The following is a 25,529-nucleotide window of genomic DNA, read 5'->3' as shown; positions in this document are numbered from 1 at the left end:
TTTATTTTATAAGAACTGAACATATGAGAAAGGATACATCATAAATCAGTAAATTCTATAACATGTTAAAAATATTATAAAACTATACTTATAAGATGATGTAGTATTGATGCTTGAGTAGACAGAACAATGGAAAAAAATATAGTTCAGAACAAGACCCAATTTAGTATATGTTAAATGAAGCTGACATTTTTCATAGGCGAATAAAAGATGACTTGGTCATTAAGCAGTGTTTGGACAACTGGGTAGACATCTGAAAAAATTTAAGTTATTATCTCTCGTGTCTTACACATAAAATATATTCAGATGACCAAAGTTTAATTCTTAAAAGAAAAAGTTAAGTATATAAGGAAAAACTGGAATAATCCTTTTTTATTGTTTAATTGGAAAAGACATTATAAAGTATGACAATAAAATCAGAAACCATTTAATAAAAAATATATAATAAGCTGCACAAAAAAACACAAGATATCTGCTTGGCAAAACAGCATAAATAAAATTCAAGGAAAAAAAATAATCCTTGAAATATATTAAAAAGAAATTTTCTTACAGAAAAAGAAATAAAATGGCTCTTAAATATATGTAAAGATGTTAAAATCTCATTCATAATAAAATAAATGAAAAATGAAACAAGATGTTCATTTTGCCTTGTCAGGTAAGCAAAGATCTAAAAAAGTATTATTACTTAGTGGATATAAGGAAACATGAGAAGGTAAACTGGTATAACCTCACAGATGGCAATTTGAAAATATCAAAGCTACAATCCATACACTCTTTTACTCAAAGTTTCAATTTGTGTCCTGATTTTTTTTTCCTGAGGACACGAATCGATTAATAGAAAATGAATACAAGTGGGCAATTCATTGAAAAAGGAAATCCAGTGAGTAAATAATGTGTGAAAAATTCACCTGCATTTAAAACAAAAAAATGAAAATTAAGGCAGTAATATAATAGTTTATCCTATCAAATTAGCAAAGATTTTTAAAATGTGAATTATCAATGCCAGTGGATCTGAAATCAAATTAACCCTAAAACACTGTTGTTACATATATTTTTAAAGAAAATGGTTAGGCAATGTATAATAACTTTTGAAAAATAAATTTCCCTTCTCGAAATCTCTACTCAGCAAATAAACTAATAGTTCAAAAAGGATTTTTACAAACAGATATTCACAGTAATTTTATTTATATTATCAAACAACTAGAAACAACCAAATAACTGTTAGATAAAACACATGCCTTTTCAGGTAGGGTCAGGATTTGAGGTTCATTAGGGAAGAATTAACTCAATTGTTCTCTATCAAATTGCTTTATTCCAAAAGCAGAGGATACGAAACTCAGAAACCCAAGTCCATTAGCATGTAGCCTTGGGTCAGAAAAATTTTAAAGAAAACTGGATGTAGCCCAACCGATTACCTCAATATTAAACAACTCCTAATTTTCAACAGTTTTTGTTGATAACTTTATCACTTCCTGACCTGGCCAAGAGTTCCTGACCTGTTTAAGAAGTTAGGAGTTAATATTATGAGATGTATGTTCACTGGAATATTGTGCAGACACTACGCATTATGTTTTCAAAGAGTTAACAATATGGGAAAATGTGACATCAATAAAAGCAATTTCTAAAAAAAGAAAAACACTAAAAAAGAGATTAGCAATGGCTACCTGTGGATGGCAAGGATTATAATTTACCATATAGACAACTTTTCAAAATGTATACATTATTTTTACAGTGAAATCTGCTTTATTTTCAAAGTTTACTGTGAAAGTTTTGAATAACAGCAAAGGATTAGCCAATTATAACAATGTCGGCAAGACTGTAAAAGAAGTAAAGTTGTTGATAATGGTTCTGCATTACAATCCTAGCTTTTCCTCTTGACTTTCCACCATTCTCCTTGTGCTTTAAAAGGACGCATTCTTCCACTCCTTTACTCCTTCCTCCCTTTGCCTTGCACATCATTCCCTCCACAACCCTCTACCATTGCCAATTAGTTTCCATTGTTGATAAGTTAATTCTGTGGTTTTAGTTTCCCTTACTTTTTCCAAGTCATAACCAGCTATTAGTTTCTTGATTCTAATGTCAGTCAATCTTGCGTTCATTTTCAAGAATATACTCTCAAGAAATATTTTCATGGATAGTAAACATTATGAGTAATGGGACGTATTTTTTTTTATTTATTATTATTATTATTTTTTTGCGGTACTCGGGTCTCTCACTGTTGTGGCCTCTCCCGTTGCAGAGCACAGGCTCTGGATGCGCAGGCTCAGTGGCCATGGCTCACAGGCCCAGCTGCTCCGCGGCATGTGGGATCTTCCCGGACTGGGGCACGAACCAGTGTCCCCTGCATCGGCAGGCGGACTCTCAACCACTGCACCACCAGGGAAGCCCATTGGGACGTATTTTATTTATAAAAGTTTTATCCTTCCATACATTGTGTCTGATTGTGGAATTCTTATAAGGAGGATATTGGCCCTATAGTGTCACCCTCAATAGCATTTCACTTTTCTCTCTTAGGCTCCATCTCTTAGGCATTTTCACCAGTGGTATGGGAGATTTCTGGAGTTTAACTTCTAGATCATCAGTTTGGCCATTAGCCCTAACCAGTCTATTGTTTCATCTGTTCATTAATTTATTTTTAATTTTAGTGCTCAGTTTTTTTAAATTTTAAAGACCTCTGCATTATTTTCTGCTCCTTTTTCATAGTAGTCTTTTCTAGTTGTACTTGTGGAATATACTATAGTATTAGTTCTAATTCTTAAATCTCTCAAATTATTCTAAGTTTTCTCCTGCCTCCTTCAGAAATAGCTGTTTATCCTGAACACTCATTCATGCTATAACTGTTCCTCAAGGGTTTGTTCATATTGCTGCATTAAGGACGATTAATGAACCGTGGAAATGATTGTTCACACCTCCAATGCTTTAGATTATTATGTTTCCTCAATTGTTTTCCCCATTGGCTCTATTTTTTGTCTTCCAAGATTCCTCAAGATTTCTATTCTCCTCTGGTTTCCTTTCCTGTCTTTCAACAGTTTGGGTTTTATTCTCCTTCTTAATTTATATATTTCCTCCCATTTCAATGGGACTTTGAAGGGAGATGAAATACATGAATGTTCTCAGTCTTGTATCTTTATAATTCTATGTACCTTTCTTAAGTCACTTACCATATTCTGTTCTGTATTGAGTTTATGAATGTGTGTGTGATTTAGCACATTGTAAGTTCCCTGACCCTTCTTACTCATTATACGTTAATCACAACATCCAACATAATACTGATTAAAAAATTCCTACTAACTAAACACTAATTGCCAGGTTCTCCATTTCATCTCTAAAATATTTTTATGTTTGATTCTTTCATCATCATTACAATCTTCAAATTTTGATCACCTTTTTCTTAAAACATTTAAACAGCCTCCAGCTGGTCCCATCATTTCTAATCTCTCCTGTCTCCAGTCCTTCTTATATACTGCTGCCAAGGTTAGTCTTCCTGAAATTCAGCCCTGATTATATTATTTCTCTCCAAAATCTCCATGGCCTATGATATTAATTCTAAAAATTTAGCCTAACATCCAATGTTCTCCATCATCTAAGTCAACAAAGTTTCCCAACTTAATTTGTTAAGATTGCCCTATAGCTTGCCTTGCTAAGAAAGTACTTTCTTCTTATTAAACATCCCTCCAATCTGCCTGCCCATTTTCACATTCCAAATCCTGCCCAGCTTTCAAGTGGAATTCAAATGCCATCACCTCCACAAAACTTTTTCTCATCCCTCCAGTAATCTTTCCTTCCTCTAAACTTATACAACTCATCAGTATTACTGTTATAATTTTTTTTCTTTATTCTTTAAATGTATATGTCTTATAGCTACTCCCAGAAAACACTCTTCTTCTAAACAAAATCTGAGTCTGAGTCATTATTTGACCTATCATATCAACTAACACAAGAACTTGTATGGTTAAAAAATAATTTTTCATAAAAAGTAACAATAAAATATCAATTTCCCACATTAATAAAAGGAATAGCTCAGCTACAAATTATTAAAATTCAGGTAATCCAAATGTTATTAATCACTGGCCTCCAAATCATTCACTATTCACCTTTAATAAATTATGCATATTAGGAGTAAAACCCTAGAAGGGAAATTAGAGAGGCTAATTTATGAAGTGATCTTCTTTTGAATAACAAGATAAAAAGCACTTCTATTTACACATAGTAGACTCCTAGATGACACAGTCTCTCATTATTCACACCAGATATATCTCTGGTTATTTGTATGTGGGGTTTTTTCTCCTCACAAATACAAGCAATCAAAATATACAATATAGGGCTTCCCTGGTGGCGCAGTGGTTGAGAGTCCGCCTGCCGATGCAGGGGACGCGGGCTCGTGCCCCGGTCCGGGAGGATCCCACATGCCGCGGAGCGGCTGGGCCCGCAAGCCATGGCCGCTGAGCCTGCGTGTCCGGAGCCTGTGCTCCTCAACGGGAGAGGCCACAACAGTGAGAAGCCCACATACCGCAAAAAAAAAAAATATATATATATATATATATATAAAATGAAATTTCAGTCATTGAAATTATCAAAGAAATATACTATGAAAGCTTCAGCAAAATCCCTAACACATACAATTCAATAATTGTTGACTATGAATAGAAATTCTTGGGTGGTTTTCTTCATTTTGAAAGAAAACAACATATTTTTAAAACCCCACATGTTTGCACCAATGATAAAGATTAATGTTATTAGATTCCACTAGCAACGGGTTCTTGTTGCCATCTGTCCAGGTCAGTATGGGGACACAGGAGCCTTCTGAACTCACCTCCTCCTATGCATAAACTGAATCTACAGCTAGCCATGGGACAATTCCCTCAGAAAACAAATCTAGACACTAGCTGAGTGACTCCTCATTGTGTGAACAAGAAAATATCCACATCACTCACATCAAAATGGGTAGGAAAGGCTGAGATACACTATTACCATAAATCCACCCCCGGCACAGCACCAACTCCCAGCTTCTCCCTGAGGAGAAAAGAGTTTGAATCCTATATCCAGTTCCCCAACTTGTAAGACTCCTTCCTGAGGGACAGGCCCCCAAAACAACTAGCTCTAAAAGCCAGTGGTGCTTGCGTCCATGAGAACCACAAGATTACATAGCAAACAAATAAACAGTTCTTAAAAGGCTCACAGGGACTTGCAGGGGCTAGTCTCCCACCCTCTTCCCCAGGGCTCAGTGCAAAGGAAGCAGACAGAAATACCCATCTCCCAGGCTTTCCCTAAAAAATGTTTATTTTCATACTTAAAGTATGAAAGCTGCTGCCTGAGCATCAAGCTTCTAATATAGCACACATCTAGGGATAGACTGTGATCCAATCCAGAAAACAGGGAAGCCTCTTGACACCTCCTCTGCCCTCTCGCTCTATCCTGCTCCAAGTCACCAGTACACCCCCCATGAAACAAGTTTTACATATGTCTAGCACCCCAGATTTTGTGATTGCTACCCAAGGGACAGACCCCTGGATCACGTGGCCTGATAGTCAAAAAGGCTTGCATGCACAGTTTCCACAGGTCTGTAACAAAAAAGAAGCTATTATTAATGGGTACAGAAGAATCCCTCCCTGCCCATGGCTGTATAGTAGGCCCAGTACAGAGAGCCAGGAAAGAAATCTCACCTCCCAGTTTCTCTATTTACTTTAAATGTAAATGGACTGAATTCTCTAATCAAAAGACATACAGTGGCTGCATGGTTAATAAAACAAGATCCAGTTATGTGCTCCCTACAAGAGACTCACTTCAGCTTGAAGGACATGAAAGTGAAGGGATAAAAAATATATTCCATGCAAATGGGAACCAAAAGAAAGCAGAGGAAGTTATACTTATATCAGATATAATAGCCTTTAAGCCTAAGGCTGTAAAAAGAAACAAAGAAAGTCATTACGTAATAATAAAGGGGTCAATCCAACAAGAGGATATAACATTTGCAAATATTTATATATCCATGTAGAAGCACTTAATACATAAAGCAAATATGAACAGACCTGAAGGTAGCCACAGACAGAAATATAATAATAGTAAGAGACTTCATTATCCTATTTTTAACAATAGATACATCATCCAGACAGAAAATCAACAGGGAAACACTGAACTTAAACTACACATAAGACCAAATGGACTTAACAGACATTTCACTCAAAAGAAGCAGAATACACAGTCTTCTCAAGCACATATGGAACATTCTCCTGAATAGACCATATGTTAGGCCACAGAACAAGTCGTAATAAAGTTAAGAAAATTTAAATTGTATCAAGCATCTTTTTTGAGCACAATGGTATGAAACTAGAAGTTAATTACAAGAATAAAATAAAAATTCACAAAAAGTGAGGATTAAACAATATGCTCCTGAACAACCAATCAGCCAAAGATAAAATCGAAAGAAAAAACAAAAATTATCTTGAGACAAATGAAAATGGAACTACAACGTATTAATAATTGTAGAATGCCACAAAAGTAGTTCTAAAAGGGAAGTTTATAGCAATAAATATCTACACTGAGAAAAAGAAAGATCTCAACTTGACAACCTAACTTCACATGTCAAGGAACTAGTGAAAGAAAAACAAACTTAGCACAAAGTTAGTAAAGAAAGGAAATAACAAAAAGCAAAGTGAAAGTAAATGAAAAAGAAACTAAAAAGACAATAGAAAGTATCAAGAAAACTAAGAGTTGATTTTTAAAAGAGAAATAAATAAACTTTTAGTTGATTCACCAAGAAAAAAAGAGGAGTCAAATAAATAAAATTAGAAATAAAAGAGGAGATATTACAACTGATACCGCAGAAATACAAAGGATCGAAGAGATTACTATGAACATTTATATACTAACAAATTGTAAAACCTAAAAGAAATGGATACATTCCTAGGACATACAAGCTATTGATACCAAGACTGAATTATGAAGAAAGAGAAAATCAGAATGAATCAATTACTAACAAGGAGATTGAATCAGTAATCAAAAAATTCCAACAAAAATAAATCCAGGACCAGATAGTTTCACTGGTGAATTATACCAAATATTTTAAAAAGATTTAACACCAATGCTTCTCAAGTCTTCCATAAATACAAGAAGAGGAAACACTTTAAAGCTCATTTTATGAGACCAGCATTACAATTACCTGATACCAAAACCAGACAAGGACACTACAAGAAAAGAAAATTACAGAGCAATATATCTGATGAGTATATATGCAAAATCCTCAACAAAATATTAGCAAACTAAATTCAACATTAGAAGAATCATACACCATGATCAAGTAGAATTTATTCCTGGGATGTAAGGATGGTTCAATATCCAAAACAGCAATGTGATACATCACATTACCAAAATGAAGAATAAAAATATGATCATCTCAATAGATGCAGAAAAAACATATGACAAAATGCAACATCCATTCATGATAAAAATTTGCAACAAACTGAGTATAGAGGGAATGTACCACAACATAATAAAGGTCTGTTATGACAAGCGCATGGCTAACATCATACACCATGGTGAAAAACTGAAAGCTTTTCTTCTAAGATCAGGAACATAACAATGATGTCCACTCCTGCCACTTTTATTCAATACAGCACTGGAAGTCCCAGCCAGAGCAGTTAAGCAAGAAAAAGAAATAAAAGCCATCAGAATCAGAAAAGAATAAGTAAAACTGTTTCTACTTGCAGTTGACATGATATTATACATAGGAAACCCTAAATACTAGAACTAAAAAAAAAATTTTGTAAAGTTGAGGATACAAGATCAACATATAAAAATCAATTGCATTTCTATACTCTAACAATAACTATCAAAAAGAGAAATTAAGAAAACAATCCAATTTATAATAGCATTAAGAAGAATAGAAACCTGAAGAACAAATTTAACCAAGGAGGTAAAAAATCTATACACTAAAAATTATAAGGCATTAATAAAAGAAACTGAAGAAAACATAAATAAATGGAAAGCTGTTCCATGCTCATAGATTGGAAGAATTCATATTGTTAAAATGTCCATACAACCCAAAGTGATCTACAGATTGTATACAATCCTCCAATGGCATTTTTATAGAAATAGAAAAAATAATCCTAAAATTTGTATGGAACCACAAAAGACCCCAAATAGCTAAAACAAGCTTGGTAAAGAAGAACAAACCTGGAGGCATTATACCTCCTAATTTCAAACTATATAAGAAAGCTATATATAACAAAGCTATATAACAAAACATTATGACATTGGCATAAAAGCAGACACTTTGGTCAGTGGAACAGAATAGAGAGCCAAGAAATAAACCTATGCATATATGGTCAATTAATTTACAACAATGGAGCCAAAAATATACAATGGGGAAGCAATAGTCTCTTCAATAAATTGTGCTGGGAAAACTGGACAGTGACCCAAAATAATGAAACTGGACCTCTATCTGACACCATACATAAATATTGACTCAAAATGGATCAAAACATAGGGATAAGCTTCTTAACATCAGTCTTGGAAATGAGTTTTTGGATTTAACACCAAAAGCAAAATTAAGCAAGTGTGACTACATCAAACTAAAATTTCTGCACAGCAAAGGAAACCATCAACAAAATGAAAAGGAAGCCTGCTGAATGCGAGAAAATATTTACAAGGCATACATGTGATAAGGAGTTAATATCTAAAATATATAAAGTACTCACACAACTCAACAGCCAAAAAATGAACAACATAATTTAAAAATGGGCAGAGGACCTGAATAAACATTTTTCCAAAGCAGATATACAAACTGCCAACAGTTACATGAAAATATACTCAATATCACTAACCATCAGGGAAATGCAAATCAAAACCACAATGAGATATTAGTTCATACCTGTTAGAGTGGTTATCATCAAAAAGAAAAGAGATAACAAGTGGTGGTGAGGATGTGGAGAAAAGGGAAGACTTGTACACTATTGGTATAAATGTAAGTGGGTACAGTCGCTTTGGAAAAACAGTATGAAGTTTCCTCAAAAAATTAAGAAGAGAACTACCATATGATCCAGCAATTCTACATTTGGGTATGTATCTGATGGAAATAAAATCATTATCTTGAAAAGATATCTTCACTCCCACGTTTACTTCAGCTTTGTTTACAATAGTCGTGCATGGAAACAACCTAAGTTATAGTGGACAGACGAATGGATGAAAAAAATGTGGTCTACACATATATGGAATGTTATTCAGCTATAAAAGAGAAGGAAATCCTGCCATTTGTGACAACATGGATGAACCTTGGGGGCATTACACTACGTGAAATAAGTCAAACAGAGAAAGACAAATACTGCATGATCTCACTTATATGTGGAATCTAAAAAAACTGAACTCATGGAAATAGATTGTTAGCTGCCAGCAGTGGGGTTGCATGCGGTGGGGGAAATGGGTGAAGGTCTTAAAGGATACAAACTTTCACTTATAAGATGAAAAAGTTCTGGAGATGTAATGTACAGCATGGTGACTATAGTTAACAATACTGAATGGTACACTTGAAAGTTGATAAGAAAATAGATCTTAAAGTTCTTACCACAAAGGAAAAAAAGGTAAGTATGTGATGTGATGAATGTGTTAATCTTATTGTGATAATTATTTCACAATTATCAAATCATAACTTGTACATCTTAAAATTACCCGATGTTATATGTCAATTACATCTTAATAAAGCTGGAGAAAAAAGACAATTTTAAGATAAAACACAGACTGAGAGAAAACCCATATCTAAAAAAAAGTCTTTATATATTCTTCTTACAAATCCTTTATCAGAAGAAAAATAACAGTTCACAATGGGCAAAATACTTGAAAAGACATCGTATCAAAGAACATATAGGTAGATGGCAAGTGGGTACATATAAAGAAGCCCAAAACCTTCAGTCGCTAGGAAAAGAAATATTAAAACTCCAGTGAGATAACACTACCCACCTACCAGGATGGATAAAATTTAAAAGACTGAAAATGCTAAGTGCTGGTGAAGATGTAAAGCAACAGGAACTCTCACATATTGTTGCCAGAATGCAGCATGGTGCAGTCATTTTGGAGAAGTTTAACAGTTTCTTATGAAACTGTAAATACACTTACCACATGACCCAGCAATCAAACTGCTGGGTGTTCACCAAGATAAATAAAAACAGAGGTCCACACAAAGACCATATGAGAATGTTTGTAGCACTATTTATAATAGCCAAAAGAAGAAACAACCCAACTGCTGAATGGATAAGCAAATTGCAGTACATCTGAACAATGGAATACTACTTAGCAATAAAAATGTAACAAACTAGTGATACACGAAATAACATGAATGAATATCTAAAGCTTTATCTAAGTTAAATAAGCCAGACTCTGAAGGCTACATACCATATGATTGCTTTTAAATGGCATTCTAGTCTGGAAAAGGCAAAACTGTGGAGAGAGTTATCAGACTAGAGATTACTAGCGGCTGAGAGTGGAGGGAAGGAGTGGGTACAAAGGGACAGGAGAAGCTTTTGAGAGATTAATGAAAAGTTTCTATATCCTGACTGTTGTATTAGCAGGCTAGGGCTGCCATAACAAATACCACAGACTGGGTAGCTTAAACAGCAGAAATTTATTTTCTCACAGATCTGGAGGCGGGAAGTCCAAAATCCAGATGCTGGCAGGGGTGTTGTCCTCTGAGGCCACTTTCCTTAGTTTACAAATGGCCATTCTCTTGCTGCCTCTTCACATGGTCTTTTCTCTGCGCAAGGACATCTTTGGTCTTCCTTTGTGTATCTAAATTTTGTCTTCTTATAAAAATACTAGTCATACTGGATTAGGGCCCACCCATATGACCTCATTTAACCTTAATTACCTCTTTAAAGGCCCAATCTCCAAATAGTCACCATTCTGAGGTTCTGGGGAATAGGGCTTCAACATATGAACTGTGGAGATACACTTCACCCATAACAACTGTGGTGGAAGTTATACAACTATACACTTGTTACAACTCATCAAATGTATATAATTGTGTAACTGCCGTAACTATACAGTACAGTTGTGCAAAATGATGTAATTTTTTGTCTTTTATAGTTTATGCTATTTGACATGTTTTTATTTTCATTTAGTTCAAAATATCTCCTAATCAACTGCACATCATTGTGTACAAAGGGTGAATTTTATTGTATATAAATATGATACTAATAACTTAATACTTAGTTTTTTAAAAAGAAGAGAAAATGTGTACTATATTTCTTGTAGTTTTTGTATTTATACACATTTAAAAATAGCACATTGACGCAAATTTCTAAGGAAGTTATAAAATGTAGTATTAACAATTTAAGATTTTTCTTTAGAAAATCTTGAGGAGGACTTTAGTAACTTTACATAATTAATGGCATTTCCCTAAGGTCATTTTATTTTATGAAAAGAAAATAGATAATGAATTGTAACCTATTACCACGTGTTTACATTTATCTTTTAGCAGTACAGCTATTGAAAATGCAACTGTGGAAAAACCACTGGAAGCCTGTACAACCACATTATATATTCCAAGGTCAGCTCATTCACCCAGAAGGTTGTTAAATATGAAAAATGCCAGTGATCATTAACTGATACCAGCTGTAATTTTTCAAATGCCTAATGATTATATCATCTTAGAAATGACCATGTTGAAAATATAAAAGTAACCTTCCACTAAAGTTTCTAGGAAAGAAATTCAATGCCTCTATTATTCTCCCATTTGTATTTGGGAAAGTTTTGGCAAATCTCTGCTAGGAACATCTGGGAGGACACAAAAGATGATATGGGTTTCTAAGAACAAGCTAGACCACCTGGCTTGTCAAATGTCAGCATATGAGGGTGGGGAGGACTGTTATTTTGATTTTTAGGAGGTCATGCTATGTGGGATTAGCAGTAGACACCTCTATCATACAACATCGCTGTATGTCTAAGTTTAAACTCATCCTCACAGTTGTACAAACAACTTAAAAGTGCAAATAAATGATGTAACTTCCCCACGTGGAAACTGTTGCTAAAAACTAGTATTGTCATTAAAGTACTAAACAACACAGAGCAGGACTAAACATCAGTTACAACATTTGCCAATAGCCATTATTTTAGGATCTACAAATAAAATGATACCACTGGCAACTTCTTCAGAATGGATTTTCAATCATAGCATTTTATGATGATGAAAACACCTATTTTTTTCATTTTGACAGGTTGATGGTGATGTTACCATCAGAAAACTGCTTTCACTGAGTAAATATATGTCCGGATTGAACACTACTACTGACAGGAGAGATTTTCAACAGATGCTCATAGTTTCACAGTATATTTCCTGGGAAAATACGTTCAAATTCTGGTCTACAAAAGGTATAGGAGAAATATCTAAGACATCCAGCTGTTTACCACTTTATAGTGAATCGCTGGACTCCAGCCTACACTCAAACTAACTTGTGAAGTAGTTCATTATAGCCACACAATTTACTAATGATCTAAGAAGGAAATATGTACTCTGAACACATTGTATATATACAGGATGTGGGGATGTCCTCACTGAATACTTAAGAAAAGACAGCAGAAAAGAGAAAAACCTAATTGTTGAAAATACACATAAGAGATTCTCTCTTTTTTTGTTTTGGCAACTGTAGTAATAAATGCTTTTCCCCCATGAAGTATTGACACTGAAAGAGAAATGTCACTGCTTCCTGCAGGACCACCTCACGTCCTGGAATTTCTTAGAAGAGAGCAGTCATATGTCAAGCAAAAATATACTGTCACTCTAGTGATTGAAATATTGTAAAAATGATTTCAAAACCAAGTTTACTGTATGTGGCCTAGAAAACTCCCACACACTGCACATTCTTTCAGGAAATTCCAAGCCTTGTCTTTCTATAGGATATTTGAATCCAATAAAAGAAAATGATATCTTTCTAGACATATGCCTTTAGCGCAGTGTATCTCAAACTTTACTGTGCATAGGAATCATATGGGAGTATTTCTAAAATGTGGATGCTAACTCAGTAGATGTAGGGTGGGTCCCAAGACCCTGCATTTCTAACAAACTCTTAGATGATATTGATGCTGCATTCTGAAGAGCAAAGACTTTATAATATACTACACCCATAACCGAACACTGTAAAACCTATAATCTATTTGGGCAGTAGATTCTATTGGTGAGGTTTTTGTTTTTAAGAAAAATAATATTTGAAAATACAGCCTATTTAGTTGAAGAGTATGTGCTTGGGAACTGAAAGTTGGGATAAGGAACTTGAGCACTGAGGTTAAATCCCAGAGCCTAAATAGAACTGGTGGTAGAAGTTTTAGCTATGAATACTAAATAGTTACAGTTAGTATCCCATCCTTCTTTTTCTTCCCAAACTGATTGAATATAATTTAATCTTGATCTCCAATACTTATGTACTGATGCTTGAAATTATTTTAATAGTCCATGTATTAGTTTTCTAGGGCTGCCATAACAAAGTACCACAGATGCGGTGGCTTAAACAAAAATTTATTTTCTCACAGTTCTGGAGGCTAGCAGTTTGAAATCAAGTTGTTGGCAAGGTTGGTTTCTTCTGAGACCACTCTCCTTGACTTGTAGATGGCTGTCTTCTCCCTATGTCTTCACATGGGCTTCCCTCCATATGTGTATGTGTCCTAACCTTCTCTTCTTAAGAGGATACCAGTCATATTGGATTAGTGCTCAATCTAATGACCTCATTTTAACTTAATTACCTCTTAAGGACCCTATTTCCAAAACCAACCACATTCTAGGTACTAGGGGTTAAGACTCAAACATATAATATGAATTTTTTAGGGAACACAATTTACCCCACTACACTGCATATAACCATAGATAGCTGTAAAGTTATATAATTGGTATGTAAGTATACACACACACTTCTTTAAATGGGTACACTGAGTTATACTGATCGAAACTGATTAAACTAAAAAAATGACATTAGAGTCTTCATGTTTCTCCTGGTCTTAGTGCCTAAAATGAGGAACTAGTAGGGTTTATCTCTGATATACAAATAAGTAGAAAATTGGAGGCTTTAGGTGAAATAGACAATCTTCATCCATGTTCTTGTGAATCTCCATCCCAAATCTCTGAGTCCCAATTCCACATAATAGCTTATCAGCTCACTTAGGTTTCCAGCAATAAACATAAAAGTTAATAATAATACTAAGATATTATTTGCCTATTTCACTGTCTTAATATTTGCTCTGATTCTACAAAAGCAAAAGTGGGTGAAACTGCTGATGTCTAAGCAGAAAACAAAGCAATAACACCAAATAAAATGAATAGTCATTACATTCTCAACTACTACACACTTGAAGTAAAAATGACAGTTTTACTTAGGAATGTCATTAATGAAGCAGTAAAGATTATTCATTTTATTTCATCCCAACCCTTGAGTGCATGATTTTTTAAATATCAGTCACTCTTGATGTACACTGATCTGTGATGTTTGGATCAAGAAAAAGCTCTTGTGCCATTTTTGGAGTTGCAAGCTGAACTAGCTGCTTTTCTCATGGAGCACTAAGTTTACTTGAAAGAACTGTGGACAGATATACTATGGTTATTCAGACTTGGGCACTTGGAAGATATTTTCTCAAAAATGAACATAGGGAGCCTGACATTTCAAGGAAACAGCTGACAGTATTTGTTGGCAAGGATAAAATTTGAGCTTTCAAGCAAAAACCAGAATTTGGGGAAATTTATATGTCTTTATGAGCTTGACACCTTCTCCATACAGAAAGACTTTTCTAATGAGATTAACAAATGTTACTATTTAATGATATATAATAAAATGTTTCAACATTTGGAAATCTACATAATTCAATGGACCAACATTTTCCAAATGACAAAGGCATGTTGTTACAAGGTCAAGCATGGTAGAACATACAAAGATTATCTAATGATGTTAATGTCGTGGAGTTGAAAAGTTCATTGGTATGGTTTCAGTTTCCACATTGCAACTAACCTTTAAGAAATGACCACTTGTAAGTGGGATAGAGTGAAAAAGAATATCCAAAATTGTTTCAAAAAGCCATTAAAATACTCCTTTCCAACTTCCTATCTTTGTAAATTTGGATTTACTTTGTTTACTGCAGCCAAAATAACACATCAAAACTGACTAATTGCAGACGCAGATATGTGAATTCAGCTGTCTTCTACTAAATCAAATATTAGGTAAATTTGAAAAAAAATGTAAAATAATGCCACCATACTTCTTTTTGCTTTGGAAAAATATGCTTTTTTCATAAAAAATAGTTTTATACTAACACATAATGGGTTAAGTATTGCTGTTTATAAATGAGTTAATACTTAAATATTTTCAATATTAATTTCTAGTGCAGTAAATATCAATAACTATAATCCACATAAACAAAACTCTTTTTCACCTTCAGTAATTTTTAAGTATAAGTGTCCTAAGGCCAAAAAGTTCGCAAACTACTGCTCCATGAAAATATACACTTTTTAAATTCTGGCTGGAGATTCTGCACAAATTCCTATGTAGTCACCCATCTTTATGATGTGAGCTAGAGCAAGCATGAACTTCAAAGAGCCCCTTTTATATTTCTTTCTCCCAACACAAAATAGAGCTTGACCCTTAGTTTCCTCAAGATTAACCCAACCATACTTGTCTTTGCAGAGCTGGCAAGAGGCTTTAAAAAAAAAAAAGGCTATTCAATCTAAATCTTATACTTCCAGTTAGAGAAGGAAAACCACCAACACCTTTTATACTTCTCCGTGAAAAGATCGTGCAGATTTCTTCCTGAGGAAGCTTCCATTCTCCCTACTGGGCATATTCATCTTGAGGGCAGGTGTTTCCTCAGCAGAAAGCTAATAATGAAGCACCATGATATGATGCAAAAAATATTGTGAAGAAAGAGAGCACTGTCCTCAACTAGGTCTACCTTCACTGATGTTATCATCACTGTCATAATTATCAGCAACCTACTACCTACCACATCCATATATACAACACCCATAGCTACTGAGTCTTGTACCTTATATGCCAGGCACTGCGCTAAGTACTTCAAATGAATTACGTCATTTAATCCTCACCACAATCCTAGAAGGCAGATATTACACTATTTCCACTCTGTAGATGGGAAATTGAAAATGAAAGGTTAAATAAATAGCCCAAGGCTTCAGCTAATAAGTGGGGTGATATGGGATTTAATTAAACCAAGGTCTTAACCACTCAACAGAGAAGCTCCACTGCTTCCTATCCAGTTTATGTGCAGCGGGATTAATGAACATCATTCTGAGAGGCCTCACTTGCCATTTTGTTTTTGTCAAAGTCGCATTTCCCTCAAGGATGGGGTAGGAAAAGGGGTTGTGGTTAAAATCAATGTTTATAACATAGAGAAATTATTCTGAGACAATTTTTGTTAAGCTATGATAGGAGCTTTATTTTGAATGATTTTATGAAGTTTTATTCGTTTGTTTACATACCATAATTTTAAATGAAATTTGTCTTATATAACTTTTACTTATTGATTAAAAGAAACATAAAAGTTTGTCTGGTAAGACATTTTTCCCCCAACACAAAATTTAAGGAGGTCCTTATGTGGAGTCTTATATGAGAGATTCTAGGCTACATAATGGACAATGTCTTCAACTACCATTTCCCAAGCAAATAAAGTGTTCAAATGGCTATTTCTTACATCAACCCTCTATAAAAGCTTAGAGCACAGCATTAAATCATATATCTATGCAAGTATTTCTGAAAGGAACCAAGCTAATCTCACTCAGATTTGTTATCCTGGCTGATCTAACTTGATACAGAGACTCAATTTAGAAAACCTAGAGAAATGAATAGTTAATATAGTCTTAGCCTCCGTTGTTATGTCTCAACAGAGAAGATGGAAAGTGTTGGCTCATAGTCAACTCTTTAAAAAGAATCATTTTTTAAAATGAATGAATGAATTAATTTATTTTTGGCTGTGTTGGGTCTTCATTGCTGCGGGTGGGCTTTCTCTAGTGTGGTGAGTGGGGCTACTCTTCATTGCAGTGCACTGGCTTCTCATTGTGGTGCACGGGCTTCTCATTGTGGTGCACGGGCTTCTCATTGCCATGGCTTCTCTTGTTGCAGAGCACAGGCTCTAGGCACGCGGACTTCAGTAGTTATGGCACACGTGCTTAGTTGCTCCACGGCATGTGGGATCTTCCTGGACCAGGGCTTGAACCCGTGTCCCCTGCGTTAGCAGGCGGATTCTTAACCACTGAGCTACCAGGGAAGTCCCACAGTCAACTCTTGATTAGACTTCCTGACATTGCCTGAAGAAGTGAGATTATGTTTGGTTTATTAGAAAGAAATCCTATGCCTTAGATGCCAAATGTTCAGGCAGCTGGCAAATCTGTGTTAATAATTTAGAAGCCTGTTGTATTCTCAGAAAGAGAAACATCCTAAACTATACCTAGGTTAAGTCTCAGGCATGCCTTGGTGTTTAGCCACATTGTTTTTCTCTCAGAGGGACAGATATTGAATCTATCTAAATTTCCCTGTAGACAAGAAATAGCCCTGGATCTTGAGCCTAAATTTGGATGAAACTGACTCCAAAGAGGCAGACTGTAGAACTAAAGATGGTATGACAGACAATGTCCTAGAGTAAAACACAATCAAAGAACCACTGAGGTTTCCATCAGAGGGGCTCAGCAGAGAAGCAGAATGCTAGGAAAAGTCAGCAAGACAGCAGGCAAAGTTGCCAGAGTGGATAAAGGGATTCCAAACTATAAGTAGGAGATGCTGGGGCCAAAGCTTATTTTCAAATCTCCCCAGGCCTAGTGTATTTGAAGAAATGGATTTGGAGCTATGGCAAGCCTGCTTAAACAAAATCTGAAAGAAATATTCAGTTGAAACTACAGCCATCACCATCAACACCAAGTCCCCCACCACCACATCCACCCCTGGGAAATACGGAAAAGTCATATTATTTCCAGAATAAAATCTTATTAGGACAGGTAAGAATTATAAGCTTCAAATATCTTTTGAACATACTTAAAATTAGCAGGAGAAAATTTTAAGGCTACTCAGAGTAATGCCTGCTACACTAGTTTCCTATTGCTGCTCTAACAAATTACCACAAATTTAGTGAAGTAAAACAATACAAATTTATTACCTTACAGTTTTGGAGGTCAAAAGTTCAAAATGGGGCTTCCCTGGTGGTGCAGTGGTTGAGAGTCCTTCTGCCGATGCAGGGGACACGGGTTCGTGCCTCGATCCGGAAATATCCCACATGGGGGCGGAGCGGTTAGGCCCGGGAGCCATGGCCGCTGAGCCTGCGCGTCCGGGGCCTGTGCTCCGCAACGGGAGAGGCCACAACAGTGAGAGGCCCGCGTACCGCAAAAAAAAAAAAAAAGTTCAAAATGAGCATCGCTGCACTACAGTCAAGGTTTTAGCAGGGCTGCATTCCCTCCTGGAGGCCCTGGAGGATATTCTATTTTCCTGCATTTTTTTAGCTTCTAGAAGCTGCCCACTGACTTTCTTCTCCCTCATTTACTCGTAAGGATGCTTGTGATTACATTGGGCCCACCTGGATAATCCAGGAAGCTCTCCCCATCTCCAGGTTAATTGATGAGCCATGTTTATTCCATTTGCTCCCTTAATTCTCCCTTGCCAGCTAACATAATGTATTCACAGGTTTCAGGGATTAGGATGTGGCCATTGTAGGGAAGCCATTATTCAACCTACCACACCTGCCAATAAAATTCACTTAATGCTACTTTTTTAAAAAGTATAATAAATTGAGACCACAGCCATAAGCCGATAGAGGGAATTAGAAGGTACACAAGAGCTTTTAACAATATATTTGTTTCTTGAATCTATTAAACCTTTCCATATGATAGGAAAGCTCTTTTCCCTTTGGCAAACAAACTAAAAAATCCAAATTTATTTTAAGAAGATACAAACTAAGTATAGAGTTAACTGAAATGTTATGATTAGCCCATGTCAAGATCACACATATTAATCAGTAGATATTTCCTGGCTACATACTAATAAACTTATATTTAAAAAAACCTCTAAGCTGCTCTTACATTCCTGTTAACATAGCTCTATACATTTTCTTATATTATAAAAAATTTCTGTATTTATTTATTCACAGTGTGTCAGTAGGCTGTGGATTATATGTACATAGTCATTGTGAAAGTTAATATATTAAAATTCAATCTTAAAATTTGTTGAGAAAGATTAGCATTGAATTCTGTGAGAGTATTTGGAATAAAACAGCTTTCTAATTTGGAGTGGTGAAAGGACTTTTCATTAATATAAAGTATATTACAATTTGAGTCCATCCAGAGGAAATATGTCTAAATTTTATTAGTAACATCAATATGATCCAATCACTCAGTGTTGAGGCTGAGAAATTCTTTTGAAAAAAATTTTAAGTCCTTTTTAGCTTTAAATTTTTTTAAATCAATGAGGTTGCTGGATCAAGCTTTAAGAAAATCCTGGAAGTCAGAAAATGCAAATGAGTATGTCATAAAACTGTAAAACCTAGAGAAGTAATATGCCTGATCTTCTTCATTAGATGATTTCAGTCAGTCATTTTTTTTTTTTTTCAGTCAGTCATTTATGTTACAGAAGTAATTACATGAGAAACAGCATTCCCTACTCTACCTTTATTATTGGATTGGAACTGATGTTTGCGCCCAGAACTCCCATTGATTTAATTCAATTTTTTAAAGAATAAGTTACTTATAAAAGGATTTGAACCTAATACACTATGTGTGACTTCATCTAAATTCCATGTGAGGTGTTGTCTCTCTAACTTTGCCAATTTTTTTTTTTAACTTCCTACAAGTCTAGATGAAGAAATGGGGGTTGGGAGGCACAGTTTAAGCTCAGAGCAGTCAAAATTAATTTATCAACAGCTCTTTCTAAAAAACAGCCTAAGAGGATTTGTCATAATTCCTTGGACTCAGAATATTATTTGCAAAACTAAAGCAACCATTTGTTTATTCTAACCTTCTCATGTCTTTTGGTCAGATTCAGGGACCACAATACGGAGCATGGATTAAGAGTATGGGAACTGTAATCATTTTCAATCTTGACTAAAATATCCATTTCTTGAATTGAACTAAACAAAAAAAGAATGATTATTATTAAGAAATAATGTAAGACATTTAGTTGGATATTGCCCTTTGATTTTTCCTGTAGACCACGTGTTGGAGAGATACAATTTTCAGTACGTGCTGGTAATTCATCATCTAAGCCCCAACTCTTAACTCACCAACACCACCTTCCTCACTTCAGCGATCCAAATTCATTGAATTTCAACCTCCTACCATGCAGCCATGCGCTCAAGGAAGGTGACTTTATTGCTAGCCCCAATCCCTGCTTCCTTCATCGTGAGCAAGCCAAAAACTATAACATGTATTCCATTTTAATTTTTCTCCCTATGGTTTACAAAACCCTCAAAAGGAATATAAACTGTGGAAGATCTAGAAAAGAATACAAGAACCGAGTCAGTATAATGAACAGTTTTCCACTTCTCTTTCACTGTCACTAATCCTTTAAACTACCTTCCTCCTTTTATATATCTGTGTGAATCATCGAGTCATAGACTCTTTTCTCAGCCTTGTAACAGGACTAGGGACACATAAGATGTTGAGCCACTTACTGTATTTCTCAAAATTATTTTACGTTCATTAACTTCTGGCTCTTTCATTTCGAACCAGTCTTTTTCACAGACACAACCTAAACACTGCTGAAGCCATTGGGGACTCTCGTTCTTTCCAGGGCAAGGCTCTGCAGTTGTTCAGCTTGAAAACAAAGAGAAGTTGGCAACTTGGTTGACATACTGCTTTCACAGCATAGCAGAAAGGAAAAAAAAATCCTACTTAAGTGAAAAGATGATGGCAGACACTTTTGTTGAGGAAAAACCCTTGAGGAGCCATGGTGGGCCTTTCAAGGTGAGAAACATGAGGGTGCCTAGGCAACAAGAGCTGTAGTTCCCTGCGTAATAAAAGGAGGACAGTACAAGAGAGGACCTGTTCAGATGAGGGGATGAGAGAGAAAAATGAAACAAAGAGAAAAAAGGACCAAATCAGCAGTCTTCTTGCTACCTACCGAACCCTTCCAGCGCAACCAGTGCTCAGTCCAGAAGAAAACTTTCAGGGATATGGAATATATATTCCTTCTCTTTGTTTGCTGTGATTTAAGTAAAAACATAAGAAAAAGAAGGAAAAATAGCAATAGCACCATGGCCTCAATTGCTAAAGTCAAGAGTCTAATATTCTAGGAAATGAATTCTAAGCATTAGTAAATAGAGAAAATAAGTTCATTACAGTGAACGTATTGACTTGGATTAAACCAGAATAGAGAACATGAGATATAGCAGGAAGAGCATGGACTGAAGAAATAAAAGGACCAAAAAATATATGAGGTGACAGAGCTGCACAGAAACACTACTAGATTCACCAAGTAAGTGGGAATGATTTTTTACGCAAATCAGTATAAAAAACTGAACATAAGGTTGCCTTAATCCTGAAACAGGCGTAGGATCAAAATTTGATTCAGGCCAATCAGTGGTGTGATCTTTGGCAAAGTTCTTTTTGCCCTTGAACTTTAGTTACTCTATCTGTAAAAAGTAATATTTGGAAAGGTCCTGGCACATATTAAGATGTTATTTCATCATTAAATATTTGTACTAATAACCAGACATCTCTAGATATACCTTATTTTTATAACTGTATTTATAATCTATTTCATATATTTTTGTTTATGGTAACACTCCAGTTTTATATAATTGATAAAAACCTTTTGTTGCCATTATACAATCCTGGGATAAAGAACAGCTTGACCTCTTGCTAAGGAGAGATAGTTAACTGTGTTGGACTCAATCAACATCTCTTTACCCTGGCGCCCTACCTGGGTAGACATATATCCCCTTACATTTCATTTCACCACAGTGATCTGGACTTGCAGAACTGCACACTTGAAACATTTAGCATTTTCCTGACATGCAATAAGTCTTTAAAAGTATGTCATCTTTATGCCACAGAAGACCCCTGAACAACATTTGTATTGAAATTGAACATAACGTATACCAAAATATTTCATCCATTTACAAATCTGTTATCATATAGATTTTCACTGTGTGTCCCTTTAACACAGCTTTTACTGGCATCAGTTATCTGAAAACAAGCTCTGGCATACTCCTTACAATGTAGACTCATGAAATGAAACACAGAACATTAACTGTAGAGGTAGAGTTGAAATAAACTGATAAGAAACCATACTATTTCAAAACAGTTGCATTTCTTAACCTACCATGCCCTCAAGTATCCTTCACAACTTCCCCAACCTGCCTGCCAATATTAAGTTTATTAAATTTGACTGAAATCCTTTGATTTGCATTAAACAGTTTTTGTTTGTTTCTTTTGGCTTGAGATTATGTGATCATTGAAAAATGCTAATGCCATGTAGACCAGCCAAACACTTTTGCTCATAAATACTGTATGTACTAGTATTTTGCATGTTTCATACTTCTTTTGAATTTTAACATTTAACTGAGCACAGCGTTATTTACTTTCATTACTCATTGAACTAGAAATAGAGATGCGAAAGTGATGATATAATAGTTGTGATCTTTTTAATATTAAATATCAGTAACTATGTGATAATAAAAAGAGAAATATATACTTACTGTGCTTAAGGTAGGGAAAAATGTCTTGAATACAAAACATTACCTGCTGACATGCAATTTGCCAAAAATTTCAATAAGTTATTTTGCTAAGGACAATACTATTTATCTTCCACTCACTCATCATTCTCTTTTTTTATATATAAATTTTATTTATTTATTTTTGGCTGCATTGGATCTTTGTTGCTGCGTTCGGGCTTTTCTCTAGTTGCAGTGAGCGGGGGCTACTCTTCGTTGCAGTGTGCAGGCTTCTCATTGCAGTGGCTTCTCCCGTTGTGGAGCATGGCACCTAGGCATGCAGGCTTCAGTAGTTGTGGCACACAGGCTCAGTAGTTGTGGCTCACAGGCTCTAGAGCACAGGATCAGTAGTTGCGGCACATGGGCTTAGTTTGTCCGCGGTATGTGGGATCTTCCCAGACCAGGGCTCAAACCCATGTCCCCTGAATTGGCAGGCAGATTCTTAACCACTGCACCACCAGGGAAGCCCTCATCATTCTCTTAAATGATTTTTTTTCATGTTTAGAAAATCCCTATTTTTGGTCAATGAATGGGTCAATGGCCCCATTCATTATCTAAAATGTCCCTGAATCAGTAACACGGTAGCAAGTTGCATCCCAGAACTTTGTAATGTTCTTAAGATTCTATATGAAGCTTTGTATATTACAAATAATTTATAATATTTTCTATTTCTTCTCAACATCCTAATCTATCATGCACATTTTAAAACAAAAGCCAATGGAAGGCTATATTCTTTTCAAAAGAATACTAAATGGTAATAACTTACGACAAAGTAAAAATTTCACAAATGGAGGTTATGTTTTCAATTTGATTGTAACAAGTATGGTCTATATATATAAATATATAAATAGGTACTCATTTCATCCATTTATCCAAAATGTTCTCAATCTGATTCTGGATGCACATGTTTTCCTGTGATTATCAACTCACTCTAGACTCAGAGCACTGCAGAATAATCATGTCTTCAGATTCTTCCAAGAAGAAAACCTAGAAAAGTCTAATTGGCCACTCAGACAAACACACTTGGAAAAAGAGACCTTGGAGCACTACCTGGGGTACACCTCCGGATGCAAGATGGCACTGTCATAGCACTGGAGCCAGCAGCCTCAGTGTACATGGCAAAGAGTATGCCCAAGCTTGTTTTGACTCTGCTCTTTCAAGCCCCATGGAGAGCTCAGGAAGATACATGTATTTTAATACCAAGTATTGACTGGGAGGCTGCATAGTGAAGTAAACAAGAATATGAAGTGAAGGTACCTGCATCTTGTTCTTGGTTCTTGGTACCTGCATCTTGTTCTTGGTGCCTGCATCTTGGTTCTGGCACTTGCTGTGTGTCCTTGGCAACTTATTTAACTTGTCTGAACTTCTGTTTCTTTCAATGGGTAAGCTGGAAAAACTGCTATCTAATTAGGTTTTTCTGATGATTAAATAAGAAAATGTATGTACAGTTTGACTGATGGTGAAGTTTTAACAAGCACTAGTATTTATAGAGTCTACAATTACAGTGACATTAGGGACATTCACATTAGTATAAGTCATGAACCCAGGCTTTAAGCTGCTTATCATCCATTTAAGAGTCTCAGACTTAAAACCTTAAACTTTCATCCATTCATTCATTGTATCCATGTTCTTGGTACCCCCACTTAGTTAAGGATTTTATTAAGTACTAATAAAATAATACAAGGCAAAATACTTCAGTATAGTTTAGTGGAAAATTACACTTTTAAAGTCAAAGATTTTTGAATATTAGATCTGTCTCAACATGTGGTTTGGGGAAATAGTTTAAAATTTTAAGGCTTAGTTTTCTATTATTTAGAAGAGGAATAATAATAGGGATATTTTGAGGATTAAATGAGATGTGCATATAATTATATATGTATAATTTAGTATACTAAATTTAGTATAATTTAGCATACTATAATAAACATGAAATTGATACTATACAATAGATGATAGATGGAAAGATAGAGACAGACATGAAGAGAGAGAGAGAGCTACTGAATGTGTGGCACAGATTCTAGGATTTGAGAGAAACAGAGACCAAATAGGCCAGAATTAATGAGAAAAATATCATTAAAAGCTAATACTACTACTAGACTTTAAATCCAGAATAGAATTGGACACTAAGACAGGGCCAACCTATAGAAGCAAATTACAATGTGAGATCAGATTGTGGACCGCCTTTAATGACCCACTTGAGAAAGGTGGATTCAAAGAGAAATTACTGGAATATATAACAATTGAAAATAGCATGATTAATTCAGTATTTTCAGATGGTCAGTTTTTACATTTAGATGTTATACAAATCCTATAATGTATGTAAGGTGGGAAAAAAAGAGAAACTAAAGTCAGGAAGAACAGGAAACTGTAGCAGTTAGTACCATGCGGAGGTGTTAAGTATCACAGAAAGGTGATAACAACATATCTGAGAGACATTTCAAAGGATTAGCCCAATGGGTTTGTTTGTTTGCTCACTTGTTTTGCAAAATAATATATATTAGAATAGAATAGAAGACTTCTTTAGAGCTGAGTATTTGATTGGAGGTAAGTGACTATGACAAAAATGAAGACGATAGTGACAGTGATGTTAATTTTAAGCATGTTTATACTATAGTAATAATAAAACATTCAAATGGAACTGGCCAATAGGATAAGAAGGTAGAGCCAATAATGTAATTTGGAAATACTTAAACATGTGTGAGCCATGGTCAACACAAGGACATTAGTTTAAAGAAAGATCACTCTCCCACGAGAAACAAAACAAAGGAAAAAAAAACATTAGAGTCACAGGGAGGTTGGATGAGAAGGAGCTAGAGGAAAAAGGAAAGAAAGAGAGGAAGGAAGGGAGCTGGGAAGGAGAG

At 35.2% G+C, this 25,529-nt stretch overlaps 1 long non-coding RNA gene across 1 annotated transcript in view; it reads right to left on the bottom strand.

Annotated features, from left to right (window-relative positions):
• LOC307186717 overlaps positions 1-18,191 on the bottom strand; it is a 223,754-nt gene extending 205,563 nt beyond the window's left edge. The window contains exon 1 of the long non-coding RNA XR_013828453.1: positions 18,124-18,191. This is a non-coding gene — a long non-coding RNA (uncharacterized lncRNA). The remainder of the gene's footprint in view (positions 1-18,123) is intronic.
• Between the last annotated feature and the right edge of the window lie 7,338 nt (positions 18,192-25,529).

Source organism: Stenella coeruleoalba, assembly GCF_951394435.1.
Source record: "Stenella coeruleoalba genome assembly, chromosome: 5".
Taxonomy (NCBI): Eukaryota; Metazoa; Chordata; class Mammalia; order Artiodactyla; family Delphinidae; genus Stenella; species Stenella coeruleoalba.
Note: the sequence above shows the minus strand (reverse complement) of the source record. Positions and strands in the feature narration are given on the sequence as shown.